General features: G+C 36.8%; 1 pseudogene; it reads right to left on the reverse strand.

The window, feature by feature from the left end:
• Positions 1-23,448, reverse strand: part of LOC149542692 (uncharacterized) — a 60,241-nt pseudogene that overhangs the window by 28,705 nt on the left and 8,088 nt on the right.

Here is a 23,448-nt window from a genome sequence, read left to right on the forward strand (position 1 = left end):
CCTAGAACGGATCTAAAGAAGGATGTAAAGCACTTCACTAGAAGCTTATATGGTAGTGGTCAAAACATACATCCACAAATGAAGTCACCCACCTAGCATATTTGTGATAGAGTAGCCAACAAACAACCATATATTAATGCCAAAATGTAGTAGGGATAGGCTATGCAACAACTATCAAAAGGACTCATCTTGAAGGGTAGACTCATGTTTTTCCCATGACTAGAACATCAGTCAATGAGGTCCGTATACACCTAGAAGGTGTCCATACCCACTATAATACCCCAAAATTGGCTCATTGCCACTATACCAATTCTGGTCTATTTCTGATCAATCCTAAGACCTATTCTAATAGGCAATTCTTATTCTGCTACTTGCTACTTGACTTAATTGTTAGATGGAGAAAACCCTAATTTGCATTCATCATACTCATAATCTAATCCCTATAGTATGCACTCATATTAGTCACATCGAAACCTATTGATTAATATTTAATTTAATTATTAAGTATTTATACTTTAATTAAATTAAATTACACCTTAAGGTTAATATACTAAGGAATTAAATTTATTTAATTTAATAAATATGCTTATTTTGATTAATTAAACAAAGTTATTTAATTAAATAGGAAGTCATCTCTAATTAATTAAATGAAACTATTTAATTAAATGGAAAAGGTATTTATGAGCTCACATCTCACTTATTAAATTAAATAATCTCTTCAAAATTCTCTCTTCAATTCTAAATGGAAACTCTAAGTGAACTCTCTCTTGAGTTGGAAACAATCTAGTTAACTTGCTCTCACACTTATGACAAGTTCAGTTAATTGCTCATCACACTCAGAACAGAAATAGTCTACTTCACCTACACAAGTAAGTTTCCATCTTAACTGAATCTTTGCTTCAATCTTGACCATCGATCTGAGTTGATCTCACCCGTTGATGGATTCCAGGAATTCTATTTAAGGAACTCCTAATTCCTCATTACAGAGGTTGAATTTTTACGCGATCGAATGTCTGTTGAATTACTCACTCACTTTGTTCAAGCTTTCATTGCATTCTATCTTTCTTTAATATCATCTAGATTAATACTATGCATAAATGTAGATTAAATGTTATTTTCTAATTTATATATTAAACTGCATATTCATATAGATTAAACTACATTTCATCTTAATTGCATTTAAATCCTTCATTCTTAGAGGGTCTGGTTGCCTACACCTCAAATCTGAGGACATCAATTAGGAAAAATCCTTTTAGATAGAAGGCGATAGGTCGCTCTATTGGACCTCTTGGATAAATAACTCAATGTTTATTCCAGGATGATTCCATAGGTAATGACCATGGCGAAGGGTCTGTGAGGTTCAGAGGCCCACAATTCATAGGTACATTTCTGGTGCCCACCGTAAGGGCCCAAAAAAATTAATTTCTCAGGGATTCTCTACACATTTTTATCAAATTTCAAACTCTCTATCTGTATGGTTCCATACAGATTCGGAGATCTTCGTGTAACATAATCCATTTTCACGTGAGGATTCTGAATCTTCGCTTGAGGATTCTTTTTGGGTCATGCAAGAAAGTGCCTAAGAACACAAAAGTTTGCATGGCACCTTATTTCTTCACGTAGGCCGTAAAATGATTTTGCATGGCTCTGCCAAAAATATCACGCGAGATCTTGTAACAACAACCTCTATTTCAAGCATTTTATTTTGCGATTTGATTAACGTGCTTTTCTTGGAATCTGTTCTGTGTTGTTTCTCTGATCTTTTGCAGCTTAACTATTGTCTACAGGACAATTTTTTGAAGATTCCTCATACAACCCACTCAAACATGGACTAACTGTTTCCTTGCAGGATGATTTTTGAAGACATGTTTGACGAAGACTCTTTTAAAACCCACAAAATAGTGTGTCTGCTTTTCTTGTTTTTCAAACTAGTCTAACTAGGGGCTTGTGAACTTCCTAGGGTGCAAGATAGAAGAATAGAGGATTATGGTCTTCATGACCAAGGGTGAATCAAAAACCTAGATGCTTCTAAAAGATGACATTTCGAAGAAGGCAAGCATCTTAGTGGTTCTCTAGTACGAGTCCTTTTCTATGAAGGGATGATGATTTCCTTTTAGGGAATCAGTATCTTGAGGAAGGGCAAGTCTAGATTGATTAAGCTAAGTGGGTAATCAATTTTTTTTGCATGTTTGGGTGAGGAAATAAGGTAGAGGATTATTCTCTTTCCCCTTGAGGGAAATCAGAAACTCTAACCCTTAAATCCAGACCACTAGTCTTTATTAATCCTTTAGAGGGCCTGTCGGAGTGATCCAACCTCCGAGAATGACCCAAGTGAGCACACTCCTTTTTCTGGAGATTCCAACTCACTATAATCAAGATGCTTTATAAAGCGAAAGACTCCAAATCCAGATTAATTTCTTCCCCTTGATTCTTGATATCGCATATCAAGGGGAAGCTTTGTTTGTGCACTAGTCGGTGCTGGCCCCTAGCTTGCTAAGAAAGTAGTGTACACCTTTAGATGCTGGTGTGGGCTACTAGTATCAACTCCTCTTGTAGAGCCACCAAGAATTAACACAAATAGAAGCTAAGTAAAAACCTTGTAGTTAGAAGCCACTCGGTTCACCTCCAAAAGGAGGCATAATCTTTGTGCAAGGAGGGGGAAGAATCTCTCCTGTAGAACTCACCATAGGCATGCTACTAAATGTTTGAAGGTGGTATACACACTCATCCCCTACCATAAGGGTGCTCATTCAATGTATACTATTGAGTCCTTTGATTATACTAAAAATATGGGCACCCTCTAGGGGGTGATATGGCTATGTGAGGTACACGCATGCGCATAAGATGTGGGACAAAGGTTTTTCCTTCTCTACCAATTTTTGTTTTTAGGGACAAAAGTGTGTTTGTTCTCGAGTCATAAACAAGTACAAAATTGTCTACAATAAACAAAGGTCAAGACTCCCCTATCCTGTCGAGTTGCTTTGTCGTCGGCAGGACTATTTTTGACTACTGCTTGCCTCCCACTATCTTGTTCAAGCACATTGCCTCGATTGAATCCTGAAACATTGTCCAAACATCTTACCAGGTCAACCGCACTATTTGTCAAACCAAATTTGTCTGATAAATCTACCCAATATATTCGAATAGTTTGAAAATATCTTCAAAATCCAATGCTGTTGTTAATCTGATCCTGATTTTTGCACAAACTTGTACTTTCTCGCATGAGAATTCATCTTTTTGCACGAGCCAATTTAGATCTTTGCTCGAGATGTTGCCTCTGTCCTACTACCCTGTCATTTCTTTGCATGATACAAAAAAAGTCTTGACACGAAATTAAATTGCTATCATGAGTTTTCACATGACCCAGTGAACTTCTTCGTGCGAAATCTTGCTCTAAAAACTACCAAATCAGTCAGTTTGACCAATTTGCAATCTTAGTCCAGTTAATTTCTTGCACTAAGTTGTCCTTTTCTGTTTAAAAATAGTCCTGAACAATGACACTTTGTGTAGCTGAAGACTTGTGTCTTGTACTTTGACTGGTCTGATTTCTTAAGTTATCTTTTGTCTTCATCTCTTAATGCTTGTCATACTTTGTGTGACATTGGTCATAATCTCTGGCTATTCTAGCCTTTAAATCAAATCATTTGTGCCTTGGTGGATAGCATTCTTTCTATTATGTTGTCCTTTTAAGACTCAGTCTTAGTGTAGTCCTTGTCTAGGTTCTAGCTTCTTGTCCTTGTCCATGATTGTCGCAACCAGAAGTGACAATGTGTTTTATCCTCTTAGACTTAGGCATCTTTTGTCTTGAGGGGCCCTACTCTCAATGCAATGGATAATACACCCTTGCAACATTGTGCTAATGCTGTCACTTGTTCTCGCGTCAAGTTGGTGCTCAAAGGCCCTATGCCTCCTACTTTAGATCTTGAACAACACAAAGACAAAGCCCTTGCTAGACCATCTAGAAAAGGTGCAAAACCCACAAAAAACTTGACAACAACTAGTTATAGTGTTCTCGATTAGTTGAAATGAACTAATGCTCAGATTTCCATCTTTGAGCTACTTAAAATCTTGCCTGCTCAGAGGAAAAATTTAAATAAAGCCCTCGCTGAGGAAAATGTTCCTCAAAATCTTGATCTTGAGTGATTTCAATCCATGGTAGGTCACCTAACCTTGCATTATATTATGACCTTCTTTGAGGAGGACGATAACTCGCTGAGTCATCCACATAATCAACCTCTACACATCGAGATTATGATCCATCAGACACGTGTTCATTGGGTACTCGTTGATAATGGTGCTAGCCTAAATATTGTCTCTGCTACTCTGCTTAGACAATTGAATTATTCTGAGGACTCTATTGATCCTCGATGTAAGATCACTATCAAAGCGTATGACAAAGTGGAATGAAAGTCTCTATGTCTTTTGGTTTTACCCATTTGCATTGGTCCTGTAGAAAGGGATGTCACCTATCAAGTGCTTGACATTCCCTTGGCTTACAACATTCTATTAGGACGACCATGGATACATGAGATGCATGTTGTACCATCCACATACCACCAATGCATCAAGTTCCCATTTCATGGCTCTAAAGTTACTATTCCTGCCACTACTAGCTATACCTGCAATATGCTCAAGGTTGCTAAAACTTTTGTCCCTGCCAACCACGAATCCACTAATTATCATGACAATAAGCTGAAACAAATTGAGCAATCATTCAAACTAAAAGAAACTGGCATGGAAGAGTACTACATTGAACTAGTACCATCATTAATGTCTCTCCTAGTGTCTCCTCGACATTATGGGAGACCTTCAGAGGCAAAGAAGCCATTCATGCTGACACCCTAGACCAAGTACAATGGCCCTTTTGTCAAGGCTACAATTCCCTTGAAAGATGAAAGTGAAAACAGAGCCATTGCTGCATGACTTTATAGAGAAGAGGCTCTAGTGGACCTAACAGAGAAAACTTGAGAAATCAATCCTAAGAAATATGGGCCTAGTCTTAGGCTTATCAAGTGTTTTGGTTATAAGGGAACTGGCCCTATTGGGTGCAATAACAATGGCCTAATTGATCCTATCAAAGCAAGATCTTGAAGCAACCATGATACAACTAGCCTGGGATTTAAGAAGGTTCCTTTTCATTTGGGATCAAATAAATTCATACTGACACCTAAGAGTTCATTTGAAAATGAGTCACAAGCTGAGTCAAATATTCAAGAGGAATAATCTGATGATGAGGATTCCTATCCTCATCCTATCCCTTATGATCTCGCTAAATATGATCATCCTATCATTCTATAAGCTCTCGCCATGTAGCACTAATTCTAAGGAATATGAGTTTGACTCTCTTTTAGAAGTGACTACTGATAAAGACATTGACCAAGTGCATGTCTATGAAAACCAAATTGAAGTGGGTGAAATGTCTAGGATTAGGTCACATGGGTCAAATCCAACTAGTGTCCTAGACTCATCAATTACTGATATTCATACTTCGAGGCATTTGAACACACCTGTGGACAAGGTCACTATAGGTCTTGAATTGTTGGTCCAAGCACTTAATGGCTATACTATGAATGCAATTGAACCAACCAATACTCTCTCACTCACACATCCCAAGCTTATAGACTGGAACCCCAATGCATCTAGCAAAGTCCCCATGTTCCAGAATGACTATGCTCTCACCTGTTACCTAAACGCTATCAAACCTGTAACGTCTTCCACCAATGAGCAAAGTGTCAACATGACTGAGGCTGACATCAAATATCTCAGTCATATAACTAAAAAGAAAAAATGCAAAAGGTTTGATGGTGAAAACAACATTGTGCCGGTGGGTGAACCCACAATAGTGGGTTACACTTTTTTGCCTAAACTGACACTGAACTCTGAATTTTTAAGAAAACGTTCACTTTCAAATGCAAAATTCTGTTTAACGGTTAGGAATTTGAAGATGAAGTAAACTAGAGTCTTTTAGGATTTTGTGTCTAGATTCTAAATCTATTTTTTTTTTAAAAAAAAAATTGATTTTATTGAATTATTTTTTCTCCTACGAAAATTGGTATGATATCAAAAATCTGATTTTTAAAGAGTGATACTATTTTTGATATACATAACTTTTTTTCTACAATAGATATCAATGTGATTCTTTCAAAATTAGTTTGTTAACATCCATACCTAAACCGTAGAGTTGGTCTTATATCTTTATCATTAGTATTTCATATTTTATTGTAGTTTAAAGTTGGCATAACACTAATTTAGACATACGTGGCTTTTGACACATGTAACTTATTATATACTTACCCAATTTTTAAAAAGTAAAATTTGATTGAAAGGTGACTCAAATACGGAGACCGTACTTATTTTTCAAAAATTTTATTTTTATATTTACTATTTTTCCATGAGCGTTGAATATCTTAGTTTATTTTTTACAATAAACCTATATTTAATTCATGTTAAAAAATATATACCTAAAAAATTTGAAAAGCACCAAATTCATAGTCATTAGAAAGCTAGTTTAGAGTACTTAAATCATGTACAATTTCAGGTCTTTAGTGCTCCATTTGAACCTGGTAATTCAGCTTCGAAGAAAGGAAATCATTGAAAAAACTTCAAACTATTCATGGGGGCTTCTAACTAGCTAGTTTCGATAGAAACTTAGTTTCTATCGAAATTATTTTACAAACTTTTGATAGAAACAAAATTTCTTAGTTTCTATCAAAACTATTTGCAGCTTAACCACGTGGTTAGCAAACCGCTTTCCTAGTTCCGATCGAAACTATCCACCTAGTTTCGATCGAAACTAGGAAAGCGGGTTAACCCCTTAGAATCCGACCATAGGGGTGTTTTCCTAGTCGGCTCCTTAGGATTTTTCCCTAGTTGGCTAATAAAGAGGTTTTTTTTATAAAAAAAATTGTATATAAATATGAGTTTCATTTTTTACAATTTGCATTTATGTGAAATCAAGTTATTGGCTTTTGAATTGGGTAGAAAGAAATATTTGACAAACTTCAACCTATTTTGTAATTTTGGAGGAAGAATTTATGACATGGGCAATAAAGATAAAAGAGCAAGTAAATATGCACGAAGAATAACTAAGGAACAAGAAGATGAAAATCGTCAAAAAATGATAGCAAGATACTATCTTAGATCAGGTACACATGCACAATCTTTTTTCCAATGTATTTAATTAGTTTATTTGGTTAGGATTAGGGTTTAAATCCAATTAGGAATATCATATTTATCTTAAATTAGCATTACTAGATTAACTTAATATTAAGAGTTTATTTGAAATTATGTTCATATTTAGGCCATTAGGGTTTATTCAATTATGTCCATATTAGTCCTTAGGGTGAATATTACATTATGAATAAATTTAAATTATGAATTTATTTAGCATGGGAATTACCTTGTTTATTCAATTATGTTAATAATTTATAGTCCATTAAGGTTTATTAGATTATGATTAAAATTAAATAAATGAATTTATTTAGGACGTAGTCAACCAGGACAACCTATCGACATTGGAGAAGGTTCATCCCAAGTTCAAATAGGTACATGTGCATCTCTTGCAAGTATATAATATAGATCTTTCTAGAATTCTCGGTCTCTATCAAACTTTATATCTTTAATTTTTAAATTTAGTGAGCGATATTTCCCCTTATAAACTTAGTTGATTTTATTTGTTATATCGTGCACGTGCAATTCTAGTAGATGATGAAAATGTTGGACATGAGGAAATTGAAGATGAAGCAATGGATATTGAAGAAGGACCATCTGAAGGTTAGATAATTTAATCAAGTACATAATATTTCACTCTTGAGTTAAACATGTATATATGTATACATATATGTCCCCTAAAGAGATTGTATCTTAAGACTTTGTTTCATTTTTTCTTGTGCAGCTCGAGATCAAACAACAAATGAGAATGTTAATTTAGCTCAAAGATTGAAGAGAAAAATTAATCATAGAAACATAGATCATTTAATTGAAATGGATGTGGAAAAATTGCGAGAATATGCTAATCAACCTACACATACTACGAAGAGGAAATTGAATAAATTTGAGAATCTATCAATAGTGGAGAAAACTCAACTATTATCAATTTCACTTCTCAAAGATGAATTAAAAGAGCCACTGAGACTATTGGGTATAGATACAAGTATAAAAAAGATGAGGACTTCTAAACTAGAAAAAGATATTGTTGAAAGTGTTAAGGAAGGGTTACATTCCATTGGGAAAAAAACTAGATCTGTAGATAAATCCATTGCACGAAGAGTGATAATGACATCTATATTAAATAAGAAAACATCCCAAAATAGACAGATCTCTTCATTATCATCCCATTTCGGGTATAGTCAGAAGACAGTACTACATTATCTGAAAAGGAGAAACAATTTGAATGATAGTACATTAGAAGGAAATTGGGCACTAATGTGTAGAGCTCCTCGATCTGACATGATTGGAGAAACAGTTAAGAACTTAGTTATTCAATTTTGGATTGATAATACTCGTCCTTCACCAAATAGAAGAGATATCATCAAGTAGAGGATTGGGCCTAAGGAATATATTCAGCGTGCAAAACATTGGTTGGATGTCACTCAACATGAATTGTATCTCTCATTTTGTAATTTAAATCCTAACATAAAGATTGGACAAACAATGTTTGAAAGATTGAAGCCCTATTTTGTGAAGATAAATAGATCTTTTGAAACATGTTGTTGTTGATATCATGTTGAATTTGATCTGTACTATGAAGGGTTTCAAAAGATGATAGAAGAAAGTGGTGAAACTTCTCAAAATACTTTTCCTAAACGACCGAGTCAATTCATAACATCAATCTTATGTGACAAACCAAATGATTGTGTCTGTGAAATAGATTGCATAAGAGGAACTTGTGAAACATGTGCTAACTTGACTAAATTTCCTTTGAGAGAAGAAGATACTAATACGACAAGGATGGTAAAATGTAAGAGATATAAGTACATAAAGTCAGAAACAAAAGCTAGAAAAGAATCAACAAGGTTAGAATATGTAGAGGATGAGATATCGGCTGGAGAATTTATGTCAAATTTTTAAAAATTGATTCAACCATATATACGCCATGCATTTTTTTGCTAAGTGGCAAGCAGAACAATTTCAAACACTAAGAGAAACTTTCCCACTCGGAACAATTCTATCTGTTGTTGACTTTGCAGAGAATTACTCTTTCATATCTCAAAAACAACTTCAAGCAAAATACTACTATACAGAGCAGGTTACTATTATGGTTCAAGTGTCTTATCGACATGCACAAATTGATCTGGATGGTGTGGAAAGTAGAAATCAAGCACGAGTCATTAAAAAAGAGTATCACTTTTATATTAGTGATGACAAAGAACATGACACACATTTTGTGGAACATTGTTTTAAGACATTTTTTGAATATTTGAAAAACAAAAACATTAAAATAGAAAAACATTTGGTATGGTCAGATGGATGTGCAGCACAATTTAAATCAGCTAGACCATTTTATGCATTATGTAGATATCATCAATACCTCAATATACCACACATTTGGAGTTTTTTTGAGAGTGGACATGGAAAGGGTGAGCATGATGGTGCAGGAGCTTGTATCAAATGTTCTTTAAGAAAGTATCAAATGGACTATAAAGGATATCACATTAATAATACTCATGATGTGGTTGAGTGGTGCAAAACACATTTTTCGGTGCCAACAAATATAGATAACACATCATCAGAAGCTGATCGAGTCATACCATTTAGAGTGTTTTGGGAGGTATCAGGTATATATAAATTAATTTGTTCATATTTTAAATTTGAATCTTAAATTTATATTTAATATGTTACCTTAGATGATCTCTAACTAAATTATGGACCTTGTGTACACATTCAGGTGTTGATAGAAGATCAATGCATGCATGCAAGAGGGTAGAGAAGACATGATCTTTGCATTCAGTCATGAGTACAAATAGTAATGTGTGGTCATTGTATACAAGAGAATACTCATGTTTTTGTCCTAATTGTATTGATGAAGACTATGGTGGTTGCATTAATCAAGAACATGGATATGTGGGTGAAAGGACTTTGGTGCCACTAGATGTTACTAATACAAATGAGTTTGAGGACGAAAACTATGATGATATTCCATTGATTTCTAGTGATTATAACCATATTTCAGGATTGATCAGAGTTGGTATGTATGAACTATATATATACCTGGATCATGTACATGTATACATTTTTCATAATTTTGGTTAATTTTTATTATATATATGTACTTATGTAAATGACGTGTATCCAGAATTTTGACATATATAAGTTTGTGTAGGAAATTTTTTTGCAGTCATAGCAAAATCGAAAAATGTAGAAGGTGCTAGCTATTATTTATTACGTTGCACCATGGAAAGAGAGAAGCTAACAAAGATTGAAATAAGTGATGAAATTATTTTTCCCACAGGTTAGTATATAGTTGAATTATGTATATATGTATGTTTGAGTATCTATATTTTTAATGAATTCAAATTCTTTGACTTAAATTCAAGATTGATGTATTTTTTAAATGTGTACATGTGCAGGTTCTGTTGTTGTACAAGGAACATATTTGAAGAAAATAAAAGTACTTAAAAGTGGGATTCATTTCACCGATTATCAACCTAACAATAAGGTATATCAATATAGTAACCATGTTATTGCCACTGGTCTAACTCTTCATCTAGTCAAAGAACCTAGAATACGTAAGTGGAGGCTCCATATTGATGATCATGAGAAAATATTAAATGTTATCCAAGAACGAGCTGATCCACTTGATATGAGATAGAAACAACTCCTAATTTGAAATGTAACTCAAGAACAATTTGAAATTTGGTTCAAACTATTTGAAATTTGGTTGAACAATCATTTGATCAATTTGAAATTTCGTGGAATAACTAATTTTCTAAATTGAACTTTTACTCTTTCATTTTGAATTTTCTAAAGTAACTAATTATAGAAATTATGAACTTATTTGTACGTGTGTGTACACTAATTACCTGACATGTGCACCTTGAGGGCAAGAAATTCGAACACCACTTGTCTGAAGAGGATGAAATTAGGAGTTTGTAAAATTATTTATATTGAACTTTCTATTTCACTTAACTTGTCAATTTTTGGACACATGTACGCTTTCAATTTAACTAATTAGGACATGTGCTTTCAATTTCAGGACATGTGAGCTTTCAATTTAACTAATTACCTGACATGTGAGCTTTCAATTTTAGGACATGTGAGCTTTCAAGTTCAAATTGCAATTTGCTTAACTAAATTTTGAACATGTACATGTTTTAAGTTGGACTTGAATTAGAACATTGGGCTTAAGGGGATAAAATCCTAGGATACCTGTGTGCACTTCAATTAAAATTTCACTATGATTAAAATTTGAAATGTAACTCAAGAACAATTTGAAATTTGGTTCAAACTATTTCAAATTGTGTTGAACAATTTGAAATTTGGTGTCCAATAACTAATTTTCTAAATTGAACTTTTACTCTTTCATTTTTAACTCAATGCAAGAATTAATTTAACTTTCTATTATATTGAACTTTCTATTTCATTTAACTTGTCAATTTTAGAACACATGTACACTTTCAATTTAACTAATTAGGACATGTGCTTTCAATTTTAGGACATGTGAGCTTTCGATTTAACTAATTACTTGACATGTGAGCTTTCAAGTTCAAATTGTAATTTGTTTAAACTAAATTTTGAACATGTACATGTTTTAAGTTGGACTTGAATTTTACAACATTGGGCTTAAGGGAATAAAATTCTAGGATATGTGTACAAATAAAAGGGATGAGTTCTATAGATTTACTCGAGTTAGGAATTATGTACAACTAATTACCTGATACTTTAACATTTAATACATGTTCAATATATTACCCAACATTTAAATTACATGAACTATATATATATATATATATATATATATATATATATATATATATATATATATATATATATATATATATATATATATATATATATATATATATATATATATATATATATCTAAATTTAATCAATAGATTAAACATTCACGTACATATCTAAATAAATTACTTACATATCTTAGATAGAAACAATTTATAATATACTAGATCTAGATCTAGTATGTAAATTAGATTCCACAACATAATGCAACATGTATCAATCATCTCGAGAACAAATAACAAAAACATGTATCTATCTAGAGATCTATCAGAAGATAATATCAAATATAAATATAGCGTGCACACATGTAGACATGTAAATCTAGGTACATCTATATCAAATCAAATATAAATATAACATGCATCATGTGTGTATATAAAGTGTCTATCTAACATATATGAATGTCTCTCTGGATGAAAGTCTACAACAAATCATCTAGATAAAAAAAACTATAGATCATCACGTGCAGGACTATCATCGCCACGCCTCCTCACAACGCACTCTGAAGACTGACTAGTATCAAGGTGCTCACTAGAATGTGCTGACCCCTATATATAAATTCAAGAGAAAGTGATATCAATACATACATACATTTAATCAAGAGAAAGTGATATTGAAATACATGTACATGCATTTAATCAAAACATAAATAAACATTACCTATCCACTACTAACATCATCCAATGAGTCTCGACAACGTACATGATCTGGCACCAAAGCTTGAGTAAAAATAGGCATGTCCCCCTATATTGTACATGTGTACGGGCAACACATCAAATTAAAATTTCTCTACATGATTACATTTGAATCTACGTGCATGATATACATGTACATGTGCACACATGCACATGTCTAAATTAAATTAGTTTGAAATGATTGAAATTTTAACATGAACAAATTTTTTTTTACCTGTGTATATGGTGGCATTTGATAATATGCAGACTGCCTAGAATCAATCGTGTCCACTAATGCATCCAGATTTCGTTGCGTCGCATCAAGCTCAATCTCTGAATTTACGCGGGCCCCATGGCTGGTGACTGGCACATGTCCTAATAATGATGAGCCAAGTGGACTATGTACATGAGATGGCATAGAAGTAGAATCATCACATGTGAAAAAGTCCATCCATCCTATGGTCGATAAGCTCAAATCAACATCATCAAGGCCCACATATGAACTCTGAGCCTGCACTGTAACACTGGCTGAAGGGTCTATGGTATTTATATGTCTCTGTGGAGCAAAAGAGTGGTCAGTAGATGGATCATCATGTGCACTACCACCATGACCACTACTTGATCGATGAGAGGAATATGGCTGAGGATGTGTCCTAGTAATACCATGGACATGACCTCGAACATCTGATATGGGTATGCCAAGATGCTCTGATACAAATCTATATGTATCTAATAAATCCTCAGCTAGAACAATCATAGTATCTCGTGCCAACACTCTAGTGAGACCCTCTAAGCTAGCCACTGAAGGGATGCCTGCTGCACTGTACAAGTCTCTTGAAGATGAAGCATAGGATGATGATCTGGAACACCGACGAGACATCAAATACTGACCAACCTCATCACTCGAAATAGATCTGACAGATACTACAATCTCTCCAACTCCCTGAAGGACCCCACGTAACTGAGTGCTACACATGACCTCATCAGCTGATGAACCTAACACAGGGGAAATAGAAGGTGCCCTCTCTCCGATAATTGATCTATGTGCCAGTGGGGGACGACCTGGCTGCCTATCAGCCAATCTACCATGCCCCTATCCTAAATGTCTTGGTAAATCTGTGCAGTTCACCGCCTTGCGTAAGTGAACCTCTGCATAAAGTTGTCGGGAAAAATAGAGTGGAATTTGGTCGTTATTTGGATAATGACCATGGGCAGCAAGGAAGTGTGGGTATATCAATGTAGCCATCTGTGGATCTGTACACTTAAGGGGAGAATACCCCTTCACATACTTTTGTGAAAGATAATGAGGGAAACATTCCCTCTTCAGGACATATTTGGGCACCAAGCCCTGTACCTCCTGGAGTGAAAGACCAGAGGAGACCTCTCGTCTCTTACTGTCAAGGACAATCTATATAGTATGTGCAGAATATGGGGCAGTACCATGAATCTCATCTCGAATAAATGTTAGGCTGCGTAAGATAGTCTGGCATGTACCACTATAAACACTGGAGCATGTGCCACTAGTCAAGGATTCCTGGAGTCTATGAATCTCCTGGTTAGTGCGATCATAAAGCTCTTGAGGTGGGATAGGTAGCTAATCATGGGGGACATGATGCTACTCAGGGGGGATAGGCTGCTCGGGGGGGACATAAGGCTGTTGATCAGCCATGTCAATGTATGTAGGTGCATGTATAATGTGTAAGCCTGAAAATTAAAATTAAAATTTATGACATTTAATAAACTTGAAATTTATATTAACATATATGTATGTACAATTTGACAAAATTAAAAAACTTGTATCTAAATTGTTTTAATAAAATTAAACATGCACGTACATGTCTACATATATATAAAAGTCCTAAAACTTAAATGAACATATACCTTAAAAGAAAACTAAATTTTAAAACACATATGTTGTTATATATATAATGTTTGTAACTCAAGGACCTTATAAGAACTACATGTGTGCAAGTTATGTTTCTATCTAAGTTAGATTGAATGTTCAAAGGTTTTAGACATATGTGTGCACATAAACTTGTCAGATGTAATTTAGGTCCACGAAGTTTAAATATGTGCATATATATGTATATATAGATATATGCGTATATACATGTACATGATATGTATATTTGCACATATAGATCTATCATGCACATGTGTATATTTACATGCATACGTGTGCATATATATACACGTGCACATGATATGTGAAAATATACATATCATGACACATATGCATATATAGATCTATTTGTGTACATATATATAATATTGCAAAAATGGACATCCAACTTGGATTTGAACAATGATTTCCAATCTCAGGTTCCAGTTTGGTTAAGACTTCCGAAACTTCCTTTGGAATATTGGCATGAGGATGTCTTTGATGGCATAGCCAGGACCTTTGGAGAGCTCCTCTCCATTGACCCTGTCACAGTAGCTAAGAAAGGATTGAACTACGCAAGAATCTGTGTAGGAGTCATCGAAGGCCAGGACATGCCTCAAGTTTTAGAACTACAATCTCGTCTGGGAAACAGATCTCAAAAGATTGACTATGAAAGTGTGCCTTTTGCTTGTTTCCATTGTAAGAAGGCTGGCCACAAGGCTGAATCATGCCCACTTTTCAAAGGGAAGAGTACGGTGGGAAAGGCTCATCCACAAGGGGGGATAAAAGATTCTCTAGATCCCAAAAAAGAATGGAGGAAAAAAGCATCGCAAGTCAAGGAAAATGGAGAGGAAGAAGGAAAAACAAATACTGCTCCTAATGCGCCCCAAGAGGAATCAGGGCCTCCTCAGGTGACTGGAAACGTAGGCGGGGGAGAAGAGAAAGGAGTGAAAGACGATTCAACACCTCTCCCCAATGCGAAGGAATCTGAGAAGAAACCTGAGGAGACAGGTGAAAATATGACTCTTCCCCCTCTGGATTCTCAGGAGGATGACTTGAAACTATCCTTTGTCCTAAACTCCATGGAAGAACTAAAGGAGGGGGAACCCATGTCCCAGGACCTTAACCCGGTGTGTTGTCGCCCCCCTTCAATAGTAAACAGAATCATAGAGAGGCTGTCTGCATCGACAATGGAAGATTTGGTGAGATTTGATGCTTGGCTGGATAAAGGACTAGAGGGAGAAGAGAATCCCTGGACAGAAGTCAGGAGTAGAAAGAAGAAGAATAGCAGGGACCCTTCTCCGGTATCTCTCCCTTCTACTAGAAGCATCGCCAAGGTTGATCTCGGCCACAAATCTAACCTAATGGGAAGGAAAAAAAAGAATAAAATTAGGAAAGAGGAAGCCAGAAGAAACATTAAGAATGGTACGCAGCGCACCATCCAAGAAGCATGTTCAATAGTTAAATCATGAAGATCTTATCTTGGAATATTCATGGACTCAATGGAATCCACAAGCAAGAAGTTATTAGAAATATGATAAGGGACCAAAAGCCTGATGTGTTTCTAATCCAGGAAACTAAAATGAAGAAGGAAAGGATGGAAAATATTAAGTTCAACAATAGCATGAAGGGCATAGCCTCTAACTCTGAAGGAGCATCTGGAGGACTGCTGTTACTTTTCAATGATAAGTATTTCAATATAGTAGCTGAGTATGATGAAGATAACATTCTTTTCTGTAGAGTTCAACATTTGCACACCAATGATTCTTGGTTTTTAGTGAATATTTACGCCCCCAATAATAAGAGAGATAGAAAAAACTTCTGGACGAAAGTTGGTAATATGGTGCAAGATTGTGACATTAAGAAAGGTATAATCATGGGAGAATTTAACACACCGCTAGAAGATAAAGAGAAAAAGGGAGGTATGCCCCCGGATTGGGAAAGTAAACAGGATCTTTCTAACTTCATAAATAATCTGGCCCTTATGGACGTAGAGCTTAAGGGCGAATCCTTTACCTGGTCAAACAAGAGAAAAGGCCATGATTGCATTCAGGTTAGGTTGGATAGAGCTCTTATATCTTCGGACTGGCTTCAATCCTTCAGCTGCAGACTATCTCTGCTTCCCAAAATTGGTTCGGACCACTCTTCCATTTCTCTTTTAGTTTCCCCTCTGGTACACAGGAGATACCATCCTTTCAGGTTTGAGAAAATGTGGACCTCTCACCCTGACCTCCTGGATAATATCAAGAAATGGTGGGGGATAGAGGTGGAGGGCTCAGCCATGTTCAGAGTCACCAGAAAACTTAGCAATGTGAAGAGGATGATTAAAATTTGGAACAAGTCTGATTTTGGTCATATCTTCCATGAAAAGAAAGAGTTATTTGATAATCTAACTATTATCTAAGATTGCATTCAGAAGGAAGGTTACACTGAGACCAACAGGGTTTTGGAGCTCAAGACCCTGTCTGAAATTCATAACATTATTAACAAGGAAGAAAAATTTTGGAGGCAAAGATCGAGGATCACCTGGCTAAAGGAAGGAGATCGGAACACTAAGTTTTTTCACCTAACCACCCTCAAGCACCGTGCTAGTAACAGGATCTATGGTATCAGAAAGGGGCAGGAGCTATTAACTGAAGAATCTGCCATCTCGGAAGAAGCTGTTTGCTTTTTCTCTAGCCTTCTCTCTGAGGACCCAATGCTTTCCAATTTGGACCAGGAGGATTTGTTACACTGTATCCCTCAGCTCATTCAACCTATCCATAATAAACAGCTCTGTGCTATTCCTAATGCTTCGGAAGTTAGAGAGGCTCTCTTTTCTCTGCCTGCTGACAAGGCTCCAGGCCCAGACGGTTTTCCCACTTTTTTCTTCCAAAGTTTCTGGCCGGTGATCATGGGAGAGGTTGTTCAGGCTGTCCAGGAATTCTTTCGAGCCAAATCTATTCTCAAGGAGCTAAACTCGACTTTTGTGGTTCTCATTCCTAAATCCCCTGGGGCGGACTCGTTGGACAACTTTAGACCTATTAGTCTGTGCAACTCACTCTACAAGATCATCTCTAAAGTTCTCACTTTAAGAATGCTCAAGATCTTGCCCATGATAATCTCGCAGCATCAATCGGGTTTTGTTCCAGGGAGACAAATTTTGGATTCTGTCCAGATGGTGCACGAAGTCATCCACTCTCTTGAGGCATCCAAACGGGAAGGTATGTTTCTCAAACTGGATCTTTCTAAAGCTTATGACAGGGTGGACTGGTCTCTCCTTGGGAAGGTCCTCTCGACTTTTGGCTTTGACAGTAAAGTTTGCAAAATTATCTCTCAATTGGTGTCCACCTCCTCCTTGGCTGTTCTGGTTAATGAAGTCCCTTCTAATTTTTTCAAACCTTCCAGAGGCCTCAGACAAGGAGACCCCCTTCCACCCATTTTGTTCATCATTTTAGCTGAATGCTTAGGAAGGATTTTAGACTGTAGAAAGCGTGAGGCTTGTATCAAAGGGATCCTTCCCTCCTCTAATTGCGTTCCCTTCACTCATCAACAATTTGTTGATGATACTATCTTGGGAGGGGAAGCTTCTGTCAAAGAGGCCAGAGCCCTGAAGAAGATTCTTGATACTTACTCCAGTGGGACGGGTCAGCTGATTAATTGGAACAAAAGCTCGCTCTTTTTCATCAACACCTCTAAGTTTAGACAAACAAAAATCGCCAGGATTCTGGGTTGTGGGGTAGGCTCTTTCCCCTCTACCTATCTTGGTCTCCCTTTGGGATCCTCACCCCCAGAGTCTTTTTGGAATGGTATTTTGGACAGATTCAATAGGAAGATGGCTGGTTGGAAAGGGGTCTCTCTTAGTCAAGAGGGGAAATGCCTCTTAGTCAAATCTTCACTTCAAAATCTGCCAATCTACGCCCTGAGCCTCTTTGGAATTTCGGGGAAAATAGCTGAAAGAATGGAGAAAATCCAGAGAGACTTCCTTTGGAATGGTAATGAAGGGAAGAAAAGATACCCTCTTGTTGCTTGGGAGAAGGTTTGCCTCCCTAAGAGGTACGGAGGTCTGGGCATTAGAAAGATCACCCACCTCAATAAGGCTCTCCTAGCTAAACAAATATGGCGGATCTTCAGTAGCACCGATGAATGGAGGGACACCCTGGTAAACAAGTACCTTAGAAGACCCACTCTTCTTTTCACCCTTTTTAATGAAGATATCCCAAAAGGATCGAACATTTGGAATAGGATCATGAAAGCCAGGGACCTGGCTAAGGCAAGGATATCATGGAAATTGGGAAATGGGAAGGACATCCAGTTATGGTCGGATAGATGGCTTTCCCAAGATCCACTTACCAATAACCCTATTTTTGAGAGATGGATGCAAGCTTGTACTAATCAAATTGGGTCCAAAGTTTGTGATTATTGGAATGGCCAGGAATGGAGTGACCTATCCCTCATCTCTGAGGACTTGAATCCTATAATGCTTATGCTCAATTCCATGATTCCTATCAATTTGGGGGATGAGCTGGTCTGGAGGGATAATCCCAATGGAAGATACTCTATTGCCTCAGGCTATAATTCCCTTTGGATCTTAAAAGAGAAGGCCCCTTGGGCGGAGGCTTGGATTCTGGGTCTCACTCCAAAGATCAACATTTTTTACTGGCTGGCTCTTCAGAAAAAAATCCTTACTCATGACAATCTCATGAAGCGAGGACATGTTATGCCCAGTAGATGTCCCTTGTGTAAGAATCAGGCTGAGACCGGAAATCACATTTTCATCTTATGTGACTATGCCAGGGAGGTGTGGAATGTCATCACACATGATAATGAAACCCTCTGGTGCAAACCGGATAATCTCATGGATTTTTTCCATCAGTGGAAAGGTCTTTGTAAGATTGCTGGTCGGCAGGATCACTCGGACTGGATTTTACCCCATTTTTGCTAGGGAATTTGGAAGGAAAGAAATAATAGAATATTTAGAGACAGAGAGGAGCCGGCTATAATCCTTGGCAGGAAGGTGTCGAAGAATATAAAGGAAAATCTCCAAGTGCAGAAGGAGGAAGAAGAAGAAGAAGGGGACAGAAAGATAGCTAAAGAAAAAGACAGGAACCTCAAAAGGCAGGATGCTAGCTGGCTTCTCCCCCCAGATGGTTGGTCAAAAGCCAACTTTGATGGGGCTTCTAAGGGTAACCCAGGCCCTTCAGGTTGCGGTGGAATCATAAGAAATAGCTATGGGGAGGGAATAGCTGCCTTTGCTTCCCCGCTGGGAATCCAGACTATTCATCTGGCTGAAGCAAGAGCTGCGAGTAAGGTGGTCAAGTTGGCTTTTGAAGCTAGGATTACTAAACTCTGGCTTGAGAGGGACTCCAAAAACATTATTAATACCATTAATGGTATTTCCCCTCCCTCGTGGACGATTGCGAACATAATTGCTGAGACTTGCGCCAGTCTCACAAAGTTCGATAAGGTCCACGTCACTCATGTTTACAGAGAGGCAAACCCAGTCGCTGATTGGTTTGCTAATAAAGGGGTTAACGCCACCAATAATCTGACCTGGCATGCCGAAAAAGATTTTTCGACAGAGGCAAAGTTTCTTATCGACCAAGATAAAATCTTGGGAAGGACGGCTCAAATCCAATGCAATTATGGATAATAAAGATTGCTTAATAAATGGTAAGTGCCATTATTGGCATTGTGATTTTCACCAGCAAAAGGGGTATCCTCTGACATTTCGACACATTCGAAAGGATGATACCATTATTTTCAGAAAGGGGTATATTCACGGGTATCATAAAAGAAACATCACCATTTTTTCAAATGCAAATAACTTGCACAGTTCAGAGTTCATGAGAATTGTGGAAGTTGATCAGGTAAACATGACGGGTGAGAGGAGTAGAAAGGAGCCGGTGGGGGAAGTTCAGAAGTGGAAGAAAAAGGCCAAAGTTTGGAGAGAGCTGAAAAAGGGTGGGGTTACTAATTTCTTTGAGAAACTTCATGGCTTGGATCCTGAGATCACTAACAGCATGGTGAATTCGTGGAATAATGGTAAGGTTAAGGTGAACGGGGTCTACTTTCAAATTACTGAGGATGTGGTTGCTGAAGTCACGGGGATTTCGATGGAGGGGCATAAATTCTTCAGAGACAAGAAGATGTCTTCTAATGCAATCAAGGATTTTGTGAAAAATACTAAAGAGCTGAACAAGCTGGGCAAGAAAGAGACGTTTTTTGTAATGGATACTATAAAGAAGCTCTGGAGGTATGTTCTCTACGCTGTCATTGAATATATAACCCTAGACCCCAGGTTTGATAGGGTTAGGACTCACCATTTTGTGATTTTGAATCATTTTTGCCATGGTAGTAAGATCTCCTTCCCGTATTATCTTTTTAACTCGATGAACAAGGCCATTTCTAGTTTTAAAAAGAAAGCTACCGTTAACCCGACACTACATGAGGGTCTTTTGCTTCTGATTCATGAGCATTTCCACGCTCAAACCATTAGCAAAAACCCTATCCAGGGGGCAGATGTTGACAAGAGCAGCTCCAGTTTTTCCTCAGATTTCAACGATGTCGAGAGCATCAGCTCTGATGAGGTTTTTGAGCATTCAGGTAAGAAGACTAAAATCCATAAGAAGGATTACCCCTCTATCAAATTACCCATCAGAAAGAGCCCTAGAGGTCATACCCCAGCTAAAACTGGCTCTACTGAGGTGCAGGAGGAAATGGATACTGATGATTCTGACAAGGTTTCGAAGGAGGAGCTGGATGAGGAGAAACTGAGAAAAATACAGAAGAGGGAGGGAGAGAGAATGGAGCGCTCCAGTAGTTAGGGAAAGGATTCTCTGCCCATTCCCCTCTCCCCTATACATCCTCAGCCTCCTTTGGAGGAAAATGACAACTCTGGACAGATTGAGGGGGAAGTGCAAGTTAATAACAGAAGGAAGGTTTGGAAGAACTTCAATGTGAGAACGGCCACTATGGGAATCTATAGAGAGGTGATGAACCCCCAACTCCTGGTGGACGACCTCGAGAAGCCTAGACTCAATGAGCTAATTGACCCAGCTATGGTGGCTATTTTTGATAATGCAAGAGAAACGGGCATGAATATGTTGAACAATGCCCGCAATAGCATGATCGACAACTTCAGATCAATTAAATGGCTTTTCCATGAGCTTGAGGATGTCAGAGATAGGGTTTCCCAAATGGAAAAAATTAAGAGCAAGACAGGTGCAGAAAGCCAAGGCGACCAGAACAGCTGGGAGACTCTGATGGAGAGGAGAGTAAAAAATATTGAGAACTACAATCACAACCTGGCAAGTCAAATGATCTCCCTCCTCGCTTCGATCAACGACAACATCCTCTCTCTCTTGGAAAATCTCAAAGACAGGAACCAGATGGAGGAAGATGATAAACATAACAGAGACAAAGATAGGCTGGATGTGGATAAAGCCAAGGACAGCACTATGGAGCAGGATTTGACGAACGCCCAGGATCATAAGGCAGAAGAGCAACAAGAGTGCGCCGAAGCTGCCCAGACCATGCTCGAGATGGAGAAGTAGTCTGCTAGGTTGGGTCTCTGTCCTTTGGTTTTTGTTTCTCCTGGCTTTGGCTTTTTGTCTAGTCTCTGTTTTTCTGGTTGGTTCTCTGGCCTTTTTAGTGGGCAGATGTTTCGGGCTGGGCCTTTGGGCTTATTTTCAGCCGTAAGGCTTATGTTTTGGCTGGGCATTTTCTCGCTTATTTTCAGCCTTTCTTGTTGTTAAACTTATGGGTTTCAGGACCCCTTAAAACCTATTTACCTTATCAAAAACATTGATGTATCATTTTGAGACCTTGATATCAATGTTTAATTAGTTTTAGGATTAGGGTTCAATTTGGTTTGTACTGTTTGATTAGGTTTACATGCTTAGGTTTCAATTAGGACAAGAGTTAATAAATTGAATTAACGTTTCAATTCAATCTTAGGGTAACGGTTCAATTTTGTTAATGGTTGGGGAAAGGATTTAAGGTTAAATTCAAGGTTTCTACTATTAACTTGGGATATATAATTACCTGTTTCTGATCATGGTTTAATTCAATTTGGTTTATAAGTATAATATTAATTAGTTAAGGGCCAGGGTTACCTTTCAATCTAGTTTGATATATTCAATTTGGTTTAGGGTTGACCCAGGGGTTAGTTTATTTTAGTGTTAAATATTAAGATATAATGCTAAATTATGACATTTCTATATGATTCTTTTGATATGATATGCATGGATTATATATATATAATCTTATGATTTAGCTCATAAATTATCATTTATAATATAAGGGTTTAGAAATTAAATTTTAAGATCTTGAGGTTAGGGTTAGGGTTTGGATAATTAAATTTTAGTTTTAGGTTTAGGGTTAGAGTTAGAATTATGGTTAGGGCTATGATTTAGGATTGAGACCACGATTAAAGGGTTAGGATCATGTGGTCGGAGGTCCCAAGTACCTGAGTAGAAATTATAGTCTAGATCAATTAGGGTTAGTAAAGTAGGCAAGTTAGCATTTAGGATTTAGGGTTCTAGTTTTGATTCTAGGGTTAGGATACATTGGGTTTACATTTCTATTAGTAATATTTATAGGGTTAGGATATGGGTTGACATTGGTATTAGTATTATTTTTAGGGTTATGGTTTGTATATCAGGGTTTAAATTTATGGATCTAGGATTCTAATTAGGGCTTATAATTTAGGATAAGGGTTGGGGCTTATCATCTAGTATAAGGGAACTTACCATTATAATTTATGATTAGGGTTAGAATAATGGTTTAGTACTTAAAATCAGTTTATATCTAGCTAGCTTTTAAAATTAGAGTTTAGCATTTAAATTTAAAAAATTTTAGGATCTTAGTGTACATACATCTTGATTCTAGGGTTTAGTATAATTTAGGGTCATGGTTTAACATTTATGATTATAGGTTATAGGTTTGTAC

Source organism: Cupressus sempervirens, chromosome 8, assembly GCF_028749045.1.
Source record: "Cupressus sempervirens isolate cs-2001-9-10 chromosome 8, ASM2874904v1, whole genome shotgun sequence".
NCBI lineage: Eukaryota > Viridiplantae > Streptophyta > Pinopsida > Cupressales > Cupressaceae > Cupressus > Cupressus sempervirens.